This window comes from Lepisosteus platostomus, chromosome 20 (assembly GCF_059453375.1).
Source record: "Lepisosteus platostomus isolate fLepPlt1 chromosome 20, fLepPlt1.hap1, whole genome shotgun sequence".
In the NCBI taxonomy this organism is placed as follows: Eukaryota; Metazoa; Chordata; class Actinopteri; order Semionotiformes; family Lepisosteidae; genus Lepisosteus; species Lepisosteus platostomus.
Genome location: NC_142630.1, coordinates 15,869,138 through 15,882,553, shown reverse-complemented (window position 1 = coordinate 15,882,553; position 13,416 = coordinate 15,869,138). Strand labels below are relative to the sequence as shown.

Here is a 13,416-nt window from a genome sequence, read left to right as displayed (position 1 = left end):
AACATCCCATCTTCCTCTGATCAGACATCAAAATACTTCCGCTCAATCCTGAACCTGCCTTGCAACACCAGTCTCATTCAACAACTGCAAAAGGACAAATGCCACAATAAATGAATAAATATTAATAAATTCATGAATGACAACGTGGAAAGGGGCAATTATGCAGGATTTAAGAGGAGAAAAGGATTGTTTGTATATTACTGCTGGCCCAATAGCTGATGGTTCTCATTGATGTTGAAAATAAACACTTTTCCTTCAGCCTAAGATGCTTTCAGACTTCCTTCAAGGAATCCTCATGATAAAAGTTGAGAGCCCTGGGCTGACTTGCAAAGTCATCACCTGTTCCGACTGCAGCCTGCAGGGCTGGAAACTGAACTCATGCACACACCACCACCCGCCACAAGGCTACGGCAAGCACCGCAGCACCGCTAATTAGCGGGAACGTGCCTTTACTGTATTTGAGAGACAAACCGACAAATGTTACCGTGTTGAGACCAGCTCGTTCGTTGCCACAACACGAAAGGGAACAACTAATCTGGAAAGGATCTAATGCTCTAAATAAAAGAAAAGCTTTATTCCCATCATAGGTTTTTTTTCCTAATTTTTGAATAGTCACATCAAAGGACACAAAAGGTGCGGCATGTAGGAAGAACCAAGGCTCTCGGGATTCATTTCCTGGGCATCTGAGAAAGCTTACAAGCACGAGGATGCCTGGCAACCTCCGTTTGACTTCTAGTAGCTGACTGATCCAAGCCTTGATTAGGCAGCTTGTTCCGAACACCCACTGACTTGTACCGTAGAAAGAATGTCTGAGCGACGGCCATTTAAAAAAAAAGTGAGAAAGCAAGTTGGAGATCAATGTTGCAGAAGCAGCAGCAGTGAGTTCACATTAATGCCTGGATTCCTCTGCTTCGGAAACCCACCGCGTCGGCACGGCCCTCCCAGGCCACACCGCCATGACTGGGGGAGCAAAAGGGGGATTTGTGCTCCCGCGGTGCAGCAGCTCGTGCCCGCTCTGCCCGTGTGAGAGAGGCCTGACCAGAGCTGGGGGGTCTGCTCCATTGCGACCAGGCGTGAGCAGGAAGGAGGGGAACAGCAGTCGCATTCTGGAGGCGCTGTGTAACGTCGGGCTCTGGAGCCATGCTGGCATCGGCCTAAATGAGCCCAGACCACCTCAGAGGGCACAGCGGCTCAGGACACGCAGGGGATCGTGTCTCTGGAGTCGGTGGGGGTTGTGGGGACTTTATGAGTGTTTCTACTGGAATACCTTATTTAAGTGCTACAGGTCCCCACAGGGTAAAAGAGACAGGTACTGTTTAATAACTCTGATGTCTGACAAGCCCAATAAAGCTCCAGCTCTTTTGTCTTTGCAGGGGGGGTCAGTGAGTCTTTGATATGCCCTTTGGAATGGTCCTGCAGCCCAGGCACTTAAGCAATGAAACTTTTCCTCCACTTTCAGCGGGTTTTACATGATTGGAAGAGGGAGTAAAAAAACGTCTGCATGGAGTCGTAAAACCTCCATAAACATGCCACTCGGGACCTTTTGATGTCTCTCCTCACACATTCCATGGCCAACAAAGCACGGAGCCTGTCCTCCATTCATTCAGGCAGTCCCACTCAGCTCCGGCCCGTGGGACCGCCGGGAGCGGAGTATCGGAACGCTGGACTGCGGCAGTGCGCCCGCGCGTGTGTGGATTAACAAGTGCTCGTTCCAGTTTGATCACCCTGCAGACCACGTGTGGCCCCGGTGTGCTCTGCCCAGGTCTGTGCAGGTGGGACTGGTCGAGGCACTGACAACGCTGCTTCAGGCTCTCAGTCTGACTCTCGCCCCAGGCTGGGGCTAGGAGTCACACACACACACGAGACCAGGCCAGCTGCAGCTCCTGGCTTTATCTCCATAACCCTGACTAGCTGATGGGGGTCCTCGAACATCACCTCTTTCTTCTTCCAGAAGGGAATGTAAAACAAGAAAAACAGAACGCATCCAAAGTAAAACCAGTTAAAAACAAACAAAACACCTCCTTCCCTCCACCATCTTCCTGTATTCCCATCAGTAGGCAATAGAGTTATCACCACATTTGAGAGCAAATCGCCACTAGGACCTAGACCTTACTGATCATTTAAAATTCATTAGGTCATCCCAGTACTGCCAAACCAAATTGGCTACACTATTGCTGGTTTTAAAGGTTCAGGCATAGCAACAGAATACCTAAAAAGTGAATACCTTTGTTTTCTCATTGCAAACAGCAGAAATGCTGTACTTTGATCTCAACACACTGTCTCCACGCCATATTCCACAGCAGAAGTTCTGTGTCCCGGAAGCTGGATGGGGAACACTGCAGTGTAATAATTTGCTTCAGGGCAGATTTAATTTCCTGCTGAAGTCACACAATTTACAATCCGAAACATTTTGCTAATAATGCTTAAGAGTAAGTTCCTCCTGTAATGTGTGTGTGTCTTGGGTATATAAACTCCACTTTCATACTGCGTGACCCTGTAAAAACACAGAGAGAGCCACAGTCACTGGGAGCCCTGCAGCACTTTTGAATTACAAGTCTTATCTACTAATTATATTCTTTACACATCTGCATCCCAGAATCAAAAGGCACTGTCTTTTAGTGTAACAAGCACACACATTAATGAGAGTGCTCTGTAATTGAACCTTCGCATGGGTCTCTCGGTAATGAAAATATGCTAAGCTAAATTTGTATTAACAGAACATCAATCATATTTGATCAAACTGTAAACATCGACGATGATCTCCCAGCGTCTCCGTGCGTCTCTATGTAAATGTGCCGCTAATTGCCTGAGCAGTGAATGGCAATCTATTGATTCACAAGGCTGGGCTTGGCCAGACAGCACAGAGGTGCTCCTTAGGCCACTGTGTGGCACTGTGCTCCACTTAACCGACTCAGCCCAGTCACACTGCTGCCAAAACCCAGACAGAATGCAGAGCTCTTCTATAGCTGGGGGAAAAATAAAAACCTGACCTAGCAGGTCTTTATAGCATGTCAACATTCAAATCGAATGCGGTGCTGGGTTGTTAAAATTAATTTGATTTAAACTCATGCTAGAAGACCCTGACCTGGAATGAGCATAACGAAGACAAATCTAATAACTAGAAAACAAACCCACTCTGTGCTGTCCTCCCATTACAGATGCACGGCATTGCTCAAAGACATGCACTGCTCTCGCTGTTGGATTTTCTTTCTGGTTCGGGATGTCTGCCCCCTCCCCCCCCCAACATCTGGAGTGTCACCCTCACAGGCAGGCAGTGTGCCCTGCCCACATGTCCTGGACAAATATTTCAGGAAAACTTCTCCACATGCTTAAAAGTGCACCTTCTCTTTCCTCTATTGCTCTTTCCAGAGTACAAGTGTCCTCTGGAAATTAAACACCACAACTGAGTGGCCGATTACTAACCTTCAATAATAATAATAATTTAGCACCAGACAATAAGAACAACAGAAAAATAGGATTAGCATCTGCTATGTCTGGATTTTCCATTTTTCCCCACTGTAAGTTACATTCACTGTAAAACCAAATTCAACTTTAAGATGAAATATAATGTAATACAGTTCGTAAAAATTGTATATCCAAATTTAAGATATTACTCTCCAATGTATAATATGGTAAACATATTATATTCAATATAATAATGAATACTGATTTTTGGATTACTTTTAGCAGTTGCCATAATATTACTACTATCAATAATTATTCAATTTTATACTACTATATATTCAGACAGGAAGTACTTGCTCCAAGTGTGCAGAATGCAGAAAGCATTTCTGCTCCTGCTGTTCCTGGGTCTCTTGCCCAGGTGTTCCCTGTGACAGCTGGACATTGGAAAGACAGGTGATTCCTGAGCCCTATTGTCTTTCTAGCACACCTGTGTACGGTACCCCACCAGCCCCCTCCCCCACCTCCTCTCAGGCTTGTCTGTCAAACCAGGCTCCATGGATTCCACTGGGGAATAACTTTATTAGGAATAGCATCCATAAATCACAGTTTCAGGGCCTCTCCACCACACCGTCCTGACATGACAGGAAACTGCCAAACAACTCCACTACAGCTCACTTGCCACAATTAATTGGCCAGGATACCTGGTGCTACGCGCTGAGAGGTGTTTAAACAAACAGGCTCGAGAACAGAAAGCGCAAGGCCCTGCTGTCAGAATGTTTTGGACACGGCAACGTCCTGGCACACCACAGCAGACAAAACACATGGTGGATTTCCCCCGGTGGTGGATTTGAAAGCTTGCGAATTCATTCTATATCTTCATTTCTAAACGCTTCAATTTAGCAGGGAGTGTGTAAGGTTTGCAATCCAGGCACGACAAAGGCACTCAAACCAGGCAGCTCCTGGACGATTCTCTTGTTCTGGATTAAAACACAAGGCACCGGCATAATCCCGGGATAGGGGCACGATCCTGCAGAGTACAGGAGGGTTTCTGGGAGAGGGGAGGATGGCGGGCTCGGCGAACAGGCCTTGATATGAAGCCGCACTGTACCGCACGGATTCCCGTAACTCTGTAAATAATTGATTGTTGTTTACCAAGGATAGCCTAAGCAATGCTGATAATTACAATAATTACTGTGTACCTAATGATAACCAAGAGGAGCGATGTGCTGCACTGGATGCTGTAAACATGCCGCAGTGGGGCATGGCGGCGCACTCTGATGAGCGCCGGGGCACATCTCCCCCCTCCCGCGGGACAGACCCAAAACTTCCCAAACGGGCACCATCGTTTGACGTACCTGCGAGGAACAAAAACAAAACCGTCGCGCAATCTCACCCGATTGGAACATTCAAGGAATGAGGATGCAGGAGGGTTTCAGCCCTACTCCACCCCGGGTCAGAAACAGAAAGGCTACCATCCTCGGAGGCTTCAAATTAAAAAAATAAACTAACAATAAAACCGACAAGGTAGCAAAGAACACACTGAAATTAGCTGTTTAATCTTTGTTTTATCGCAAACTTCAGATATTTCAAAAAGCTTTGCTTCCATATTATTATTTAAATGCCAAAAAACTGCTTTGTGTTTGGAAAGAAGCTGGTATTAATTCTTAAATATCCCAATAGATTGCTACATTAAAATCCAGAGGCTATGATCTCATTTTAATTCCTGTATGTAAACAGGATAATCTAAGACTGTTTCTCTAATCATGACAACCTCCCCCCCCATCCCACACACACACACTCTTGTAAAGCACAAGGAACAAGCAGCGTTCTGATAATGAATGGATTACAACAGCCCAGTTATAAAACAACCCTGCTTATTGATATTACAGAAATTTTCCAATGTTTCATTGTTGACCAAACATGGATTAATGAGAAGCCTTGCATAAATCCGGAAGAAATGTACACTGACTCAAATACAGTTTGCATTGTTATAGGTTATAGTTGACGATAATCAAAGCACAAGTGGATTCTTCTGATAAGTGCTTATTAATCACCAAAACAAGATTAAATATTGTATTGTACTAGTAAACATTAAAAATGAACAATATTGACCTCAACAGGTGGGAATAGGGTTTGAATGACTAAAGGTTTTAATAATGCCTTCATAGGCACTGATAGCATAATAATAATAATAATAATAATAATTAATAATTGCTTACACTTATATAGCGCCTCTCTGGACACTCCACTCAAAGCGCTTTACAGATAATGGGGGCTCCCCTCCACCACCACCAGTGTGCAGCCCCACCTGGATGACTAGCATACAGACTGGTTGAGGAAACCAGAGAGCGGAGGGGGACAGTTCTCTGCGGGAACTGGGGTCACTCAGGCTGATCACAACATCCTTCTCCTCCCTTCACTTTGAATCCAGCAATATTCTGGCCCAGTGCACTGTAGTGCCACCCCTGTGACCGGAAAACTCTGACAAAGGAAGTGCTTTTTCAACCTACAACCAGGGCCGAAGACGTTCAAGCAGGGAGCTGCGTCAGCATGCGTAGGCTGCCAAGGAACAGGTAAAGGTTTATTCTATGCTGTGAGGAAAAGAAAAGAGACACAACATTTTGGCTGTGGAGCCTTCTTGAGGTGTGAAACCTTTCAGCACAGAATAAACCTTTACAACCACGGCTGTCTGATCGACCAAGATACGAGGTTTCACTTGCATAGCCCAGCTTTGCGAATTAGCAGAAGGCCAAAGACAGGAGGAAACGGCATGAAATCATTGCATGGTAAGAGAAGGAGCCAGTAGTTTATTTAGACCAGGGCTAGTGTGTCTGCAGGTTTTCCAGGTGTCTTTCAGGCGGCAGCTCCTGAAGACTTGAGAGATACTGTTCTATTAGTTTCGCTTGCTAAGAACTGAGCTGAAATGAAAATCCTCAAACCAGCCCTCCTGGAGCAGGAATGGGGATCCCCGATTCAGATCAGCACCACCTAAATAATGTGCAACAGAGATACCCTGTGCTGCACGCAGTGAGAAGTCCCTTTTCATTCCTTTCGAATCCAACCACTCAGACACACTTCCTAAGAGGATATACACTTCCTAATCTTCTACTGAGCTATTGAGAGGAAGAATGTCAGGTCTGTACTGAGGGTGCACCTCCCCCCACAACATGTCTTGTCCCATAATGGAGGGTCTGATTTGTTTCTCCTGAAGTGTAGGTTGTCACTGATCATATCAGCCAACTACACAGCAAAAAAAAAAGAGTCCCACTTTTTGAACACTGATGGCTGGACACATTACCCAGAACGACACCGTTTGCGCTATTCGAGAAGCCATTTCCCCTGCAAATAACAGCGAGTCCCCTCTGTCCAAAGGCTCTCTTGGATTCTGTTTCCATTGCAAGCAGCCTCTCTTGATGATAAGAATACCAATTAGCATGCAACAGTAATAGGATGCAAACCCAGTTCTGAATGTTATGTTAAACAAATGCTAGTGAGGTAAGAGAACGATTCAACCTCTTTCAATTCAGTGACCTGGGTGCTACGGACTGTAGGTTCGGCAGTAAATCTATATAGATTAGGGAGAGCCTATTTGCAGTGCTGACACAGCTCACTGACTTTACTGCAGGAGAGGTGCACTGGTCCACCTTTTAGACTGAACAGTATTTTTTTCCCTCGCAAATTAAGGGTACAAGGGAGAAGGATTAGATGTAAATGAGCTGATATGCAGTCACAAGCGAAGCTGTCAGCGTCTGTTCAAGGCCTGTCCTCAGACGCAGACCGACACCCCACATGGAGAAGACAGCCTGGCTGCAGGGAGGTGAACTCAGTTATGTTCTATGTTCCATTTCACAAATATACCAAAAAATAGTCACTTCTACCCGGCCACTGGAGGACTTGGTCTGTGCAAATGAAAGTGATTGCAGCAGGTACAGTAATGTCAGAAATTGTGTGCAGCATGTTCATCTTTGTGCGTACAATTAAAATTTCAATCAGAATGTTGCAATGAAGTGCAATATTTACAGATTACAGTGGAAAACTGCTACGATTGTTACTCAATTCTAAAGGGACTTATTCCAATACAAAAAGACACAACAGAAATACAGAGAGGTGTAGTGTTAATGTGAGAATAAGGTTTGCACTATGTCTTGGATTAGCGATTTAACTGCTTTTTTACTGCCTGTGCGTGGTTTAACAGCACTGAAAATGTTTCACTTACTTTCTCTTTTTGCGGCATGGAGATCAGGATATTAGAATAGATATCCAAAAATCAAAATATGAGACTAAAACATATCCCAGCAGATGGTGGCATGGTTATACAATTCTAGGCTCTCCCGAAAAGAGAGAGGTTTTTACACCATATTCAACAGGACAGATACATTCTACAAGGGAAAGGAAAAGAAGAGGAATAAAGTAGCTAAATTATACAGAGCTATGAGCAGCTATATTATGTCATGCCTCACTAGCTTCCAATACTGGGTTCATTCTTAAGAGAGCTAAAGTGAAAAGATACAATTTCACCCAATGAGCTGGGTGGCAGCAGCAGGGACAAAGAAGACAAGATATTGCAATCCAGGGGTCATGGACATTGTCGTTGCTATAATTACTACACTTCCCTTTATACTTCTCCAAAAGCACCTTCCCCTCCACCCCATCCTAGCCTGTATACATTAGGAGGTGATTGTATTGTGTGATACAGGGCCCCTTTCGCTGCCCAGAGACCTGACTGCTCCAGTGACACTGGGGGAGGGGATGTCTCAGTGGTCCTAGTGCAGCCGGTCACCATCTGAGCCACTCATTGCTCACAGCTACCAATTCTCTGATTCATAACATTGCTCATCTTTATGGGCACCTGTTTTTCCCAAAGTCCGTTGCAGCTCGCTAAGATTCTTTTATTACGCCATGTATGACAAACAAACAATGTGTAATCTTGCCCTTACGCTACAAACAAACCATTAAAGAAAAAGTACACTGATGTCCAATAAAAATGCAGTGATCTGCATCTTACGTCAATAGCTCATGAGGCATAACAATCATGTTATTTACATTTTAAACAGTGAGCAGATAGCTTGGTTATTTGAGTAGTATTGTTACTTGCGATAACAAAACACTGAGCTCAAGTCATGTGATTTCATAACAATGCCAGGGGCTCAGTGTTTGATTTTGAGTTAAAATTGCCAAAATGAGTTGATGAAGAGTCTGTATAAATGGCCACTCAAAAAGACATGATTTTGATTAATGCAAGAACAGAGGCAGCAACGACCATTCCTCTCTTGTGTAATGAAGATCCCTGGGTTGCTATCAGTATGATTGAAGGCAGCCTGTCAGTGCGATAGGTTGCCTAGAGAATAAGGTGTTCTGCTTCAACAGTCGACAGACTGGTCCACAGAAACCAGGAAACAGCTCTGCGAGGGACAGGCCATGTCTTGGAAGACAGATGTTCACCACACTGGCCCAGGACCTTCACATCTGTCTGATCCATCTGCGTTATCGTTCTCAGACTGGAGAAGCTACAGCGTGAGAAACTGCAGGAAGAAATAACACATCCGACTCTAGTTCACTATGTGCATGACAACGATCTGCCAGCTCGGAGGCTGCTCAGGGGAAACATGTCATCGCAGGGAGATGAAATCGCTGTCTGCTGTGGGCCAGAGGACGTGGGGTGGCAGCAGAGTGACTGCTGGAGTGTTTTATTTCCTGATGAGGCTGTTGGGCCCTTGTGAGACCTGATGGAAGACAAGGTGTGTGGAGACACCTTCATGAGCCTTATGTTGACTGTTGAAGACAAACTGCTAGAGTGGTGGAGGTGTGGTGATGTGCAGAGGAGTCTCCTTTAACACCAGGACACCTTCGGTTCAGACTGACCACAAACCTACTGCTGAGGAAGAAAGAGCTTGAGGAAACAGCTCTTCCATTCCTGCAAGCCTGGCTGGAAGTGAACATTTTCCAGAGCGGATGATGCAAGACCACCCAGGCCTTGCTGTGTCCCATAGAGTATCTATGGATCCAATTTACCAACAGGAGACGCCATGACAGGCCTGAATCTGTTCTCGAAAAGTGAAGCCGGACAGCCGATGGTCCAGAGGCTGATCAGGACTGTGAATCAGTCCTGCCGGGACTGAGTTAGTCCTCAGGGAGGTTAGACAAGACACTAACGTTGTTTCTGACAGTCATGTTCCATACTGAAATTCATATTTTCTTTGCCTTTGTTTGAAATCTAATTTATTTTTGATTGAATCCATTGATCCTCACTGTGCCATTTCTTTATATGCTTCAGCATATACGTCCAATTTAAGACTGAAATATTGAAAAAAGTCTTCAATGAAAGTGCTTCATTAGAGTTGAACCGGACCAGATGGTGAAGTGGCATACAGTATGTGCTGGTGGCAGGCAGCCTGCGAACAGCAGAATGGTTTTTCTTACACTTGCCCCCGCTGCAGCTCAGCAAGGACCAGCTCTCCAGCCAGGACAGTGCTGTGATGCCCACCCCCCAAGCCTGCCAGGCCTTGAGCCCCTGCAGTGAAGCAGTTTCAAAGAGCTCCTCACAGCACCAGCGGACTGATGCGGACAGCACCAGTGGTTTTGCAAAGTAGACCAGTGTCCACTAGTGGCTAGACCAAGACCACAAAACCCTTGAGCTGGATTCAAACCCAGGCCTCCAGAGACTCCACAGGCTTGTGGCTTTACCCTTCAGTATGACCAAACCCTCCCACGCTGCTTTTAAAAAGGCCTTTGAGGCCAAGAGTTAGATATGTCTAGAACCTCCCCAGTTTAAAATAGAGGAATCCAAGAGTCATTCCCCAGCTGATCCTCCAGACACAGACCTGAGTCCTGTGGAAACTACCCTGGCTGCCAAATGAAATGATTCAATTATCAATAAGAAAGTCTCTTTAGAAGCTCGGGCATAGCATGTTCCAGATAACTGTGCACCTCAGACCTACATGAGCTCCCTTCATGCTCCTCTCATTGGCTGACGAATTCTGGCTCGTGAGCAGTTGTGTTGAGAATCCCTGCTGTTTTTGCATGTATATGTAATGATATCTTAACCAAAATGTAAATGATCAAGACACACAGACACACACAGATCTGTTTTATCAATAAACGAAAACAAAAGAAATCACAAGCAGCACCAAGGAAGGCAAAGCAATTTCTCAAAACGGAAGTTTGAAGGCTTTTTATAAAGGGAGGGGGGTGATCATGGTTTGAGAAAAAAAGCTTTAGTCAACAAAAACCATTACAGCAAATGCACCGAGCCACTTAAGATTTCTTTGAAGATGAATCAATCCCGATATTCGAGTGAGAACCCACAAGGTCCCTCATTGATGATCGAATATCTCGCCTGCACTTCATAGCAGTCTGCAGTCATTGATGCTGAGATTGATCGCTGAATGGAAAGAAGAAAAGGATTACACTTGTCAAACTCAGTCAATACCGGTGGGCTGGGTGGTCAAATGTTTGCAGTAAATCTTAAATAGTGTCTGCAAAGCTAAAAAAGAAAAAAAAAAGGCAAAGCACTGCTGACAAACCCAGGAAGGTCTTCCTGTGGCTCCCTCTGCACTGACAGGGCTGCGCAGACAGACCTGGTGTGGTTGCAGACTTTTGCAAATCAGCTCCCTTTTCCACCACTCTTACGAGTTTCCTGAGCAGTACGAGGGTGCTCAGCTTAGATTTCAGTACATTAAATACTGTTGGCTTAGCTAGGTAAACATGAATAAAATCTACCTAAAATCCCTTATTATTACAAATGAATTTTTCCAGGTAAATCAGAGCATTGAAACCCCTTCCAGTGTGTTTCAGCAGAATGCAAACTAGACAAGAGCTCCCTTTCCAACCCTTCAGTTTCCTGAAGCTTGCCGGCGGAGCAGTGAATCTCCACACCTGTGTGAGCGTGAGAGGGCTCCCAGCAGACCTTGCAGCAACACTGGGGAGGTCAAACTCACCCAGCAGAGTAGGCAGGGCAGGGAACAGAGAGAGGCTGCAGAGCTTTATGTATCTGCGCGTTAACAGCACGGCGTTATTTACTACAGGCATTTCTTTTATGGAAAATCAAGACATGATTGATTCAGGTTAATGTGACGCGGTGGCAGCACGAAACTGGTTTTGAGTGTGCGGGTTAACAGAAAACAGTAACTTCCATAAACTGCTGCGGAGATAAATCACAGTTATTCCGATGGCGCTGACAGCAGTTTAAGCAGCAGCAATCATTGAATCCACCAAGGGAGCCTCTTCAGCGAGCCCAGCGTAATACACACACAAAAAAAAGGACCAGGAATCGGTCATATCAACGGGCCATCAATAGAGAGGTGTTTTACATAAATATCAGCGAGCAGTAAGTAAATTCTGTTGACGAAAATGTAATAAAACAAAGAGGGTTTCAAACAGGACGGTTCCCTGATGCATTCCTCCAGCACAGCTCACTCACTTACAGCGCGCTGGTGAGATTATAATGTTTGCTTTTATCTGTCAGAAATCAATATTTCAAACGTCCGATAAAAGAGGAAATTGAACTGGGAATAGACTGAAGTGCTGTAAAAGTACAAAGCACAATTATCAAAAAGCACTTAAAGAGCTTAATAGGATACACATATAAAAATGCTCAAATTAATGTCTCCAAGCCATAATGAGAACTTTTTTTTCCCCTTCCCCCCAATGGTTTTTGATCACAATGAGACGTCTTCTGCATGCAGGCTGTTTGGTCAATGTGGTTGCAGAATGTATGTGGACCCCAGGAGACTCCCCGTGCTCTGTGCTGTTCAAACAGCGCCATTAGGTATGATTGGCTAATTTTTCAGTTTATGGGAAATGCATTACAGGTGTAAACTCTGCATTCATCACAGGAAAGTTTTTTATCAACAGGGAAAAAAAACAAGACGATTGCTGCAGAGAGGATTACATGACAAGTGTGGAGGGGAGAGGGAACGATGACACAAGAATGAACAGTTTTCTGGACAAGACGCCATTAATTTTTCCTGCAGTGCTTTCTACATTGTACCTTTAGTTCTCATCTATGCTTGTTTGATTATGCAGAACAGCAGTTGAGGATGAGTTTCAGCTTAGGAGCCCGTGTACTGATCTGCGTTTATTTAATATTCCCAAAACATTCAAGCACCTCTCAGAACCTTTCGGTTTGGTCAATTTCAGAATCCCATCTCCACCCTTTAAGGTGTTGTGATACCACTCTGCAATTAAAAAAAAAAGAAAGATCAAAATATAACTTGAGTTAGAACTGAAATCTTTTAAAGCATCTCAGAGAATAAAAACCTCAGTGCAGCTGTGGTCGCAGTTTATGACGTGATGATAAACGATGATTGCTCTTCACCACATCCATATATCACAGCCTCTCACAGGCTTGGAGACGAGCCTCACCAGAGAGACACTGGCACCCTCCTTTAACACCACCCCTCCCCCCAGAGATGAACTGGGATACAGGAATCTTTAAGCTTCACGTCACAGAAAGAATGGCACCACATCTCGCCAGACTTGCCAAGAGGCAGCAGCCTGCACTGAAGCACACAGACAGCTGGCTGTTACCAACCTGCGACGCTGCTCATTAATTAATGGGATGCTCTCATCTTCCACCCCCCAGTCTATAAAAGCCCTGGATGGAGCAGAGTTTCCTGCAGCCCAGGGGTCCCCAGCAGTCCTGCTCACCAGGGCTCTCACAGATCTCAACAAGGCCCCATGCATGTTAGACAGGGCTGCTTCACACCTGCTCTGCCTGGGATCATGTTCAGGATGGTGAACAGACGCCAAACCTGCCTCGCTCACCCCCCCCCCCCGCCGTGTGCATGCTGTCAACACCCTGCCCAGCCCCCACACCCCCCAGGGGCGGGCTCCCGGACCTCCGCCCCCTCCTGACGAGAGAAGCACGTTCTGCTCCTGTCGCTCCATTCCCTCGTCTTGCCACTCGGACGACCGGGAAACGGAACAATGTCACGCTGTTAAGGAATGCCCATGCCGTTTCCACCCCACGCATTCCTGGAAACCAGATATTCCCCTTCTGAACTGGAAAGA

The 13,416-nt window shown here is 45.5% G+C and overlaps 1 long non-coding RNA gene across 2 annotated transcripts in view; it reads right to left on the bottom strand.

The window, feature by feature from the left end:
• Positions 1-13,416, bottom strand: part of LOC148644617 (uncharacterized) — a 95,507-nt gene that overhangs the window by 30,126 nt on the left and 51,965 nt on the right. The window contains exon 3 of one of the 2 annotated variants that reach the window (XR_015928726.1): positions 10,562-10,786. The exons of the other annotated variant lie outside the window; for it this stretch is intronic. This is a non-coding gene — a long non-coding RNA (uncharacterized LOC148644617). Of the gene's footprint in view, positions 1-10,561; positions 10,787-13,416 lie in introns of those variants that run through there. 2 annotated transcript variants of the gene reach the window in all.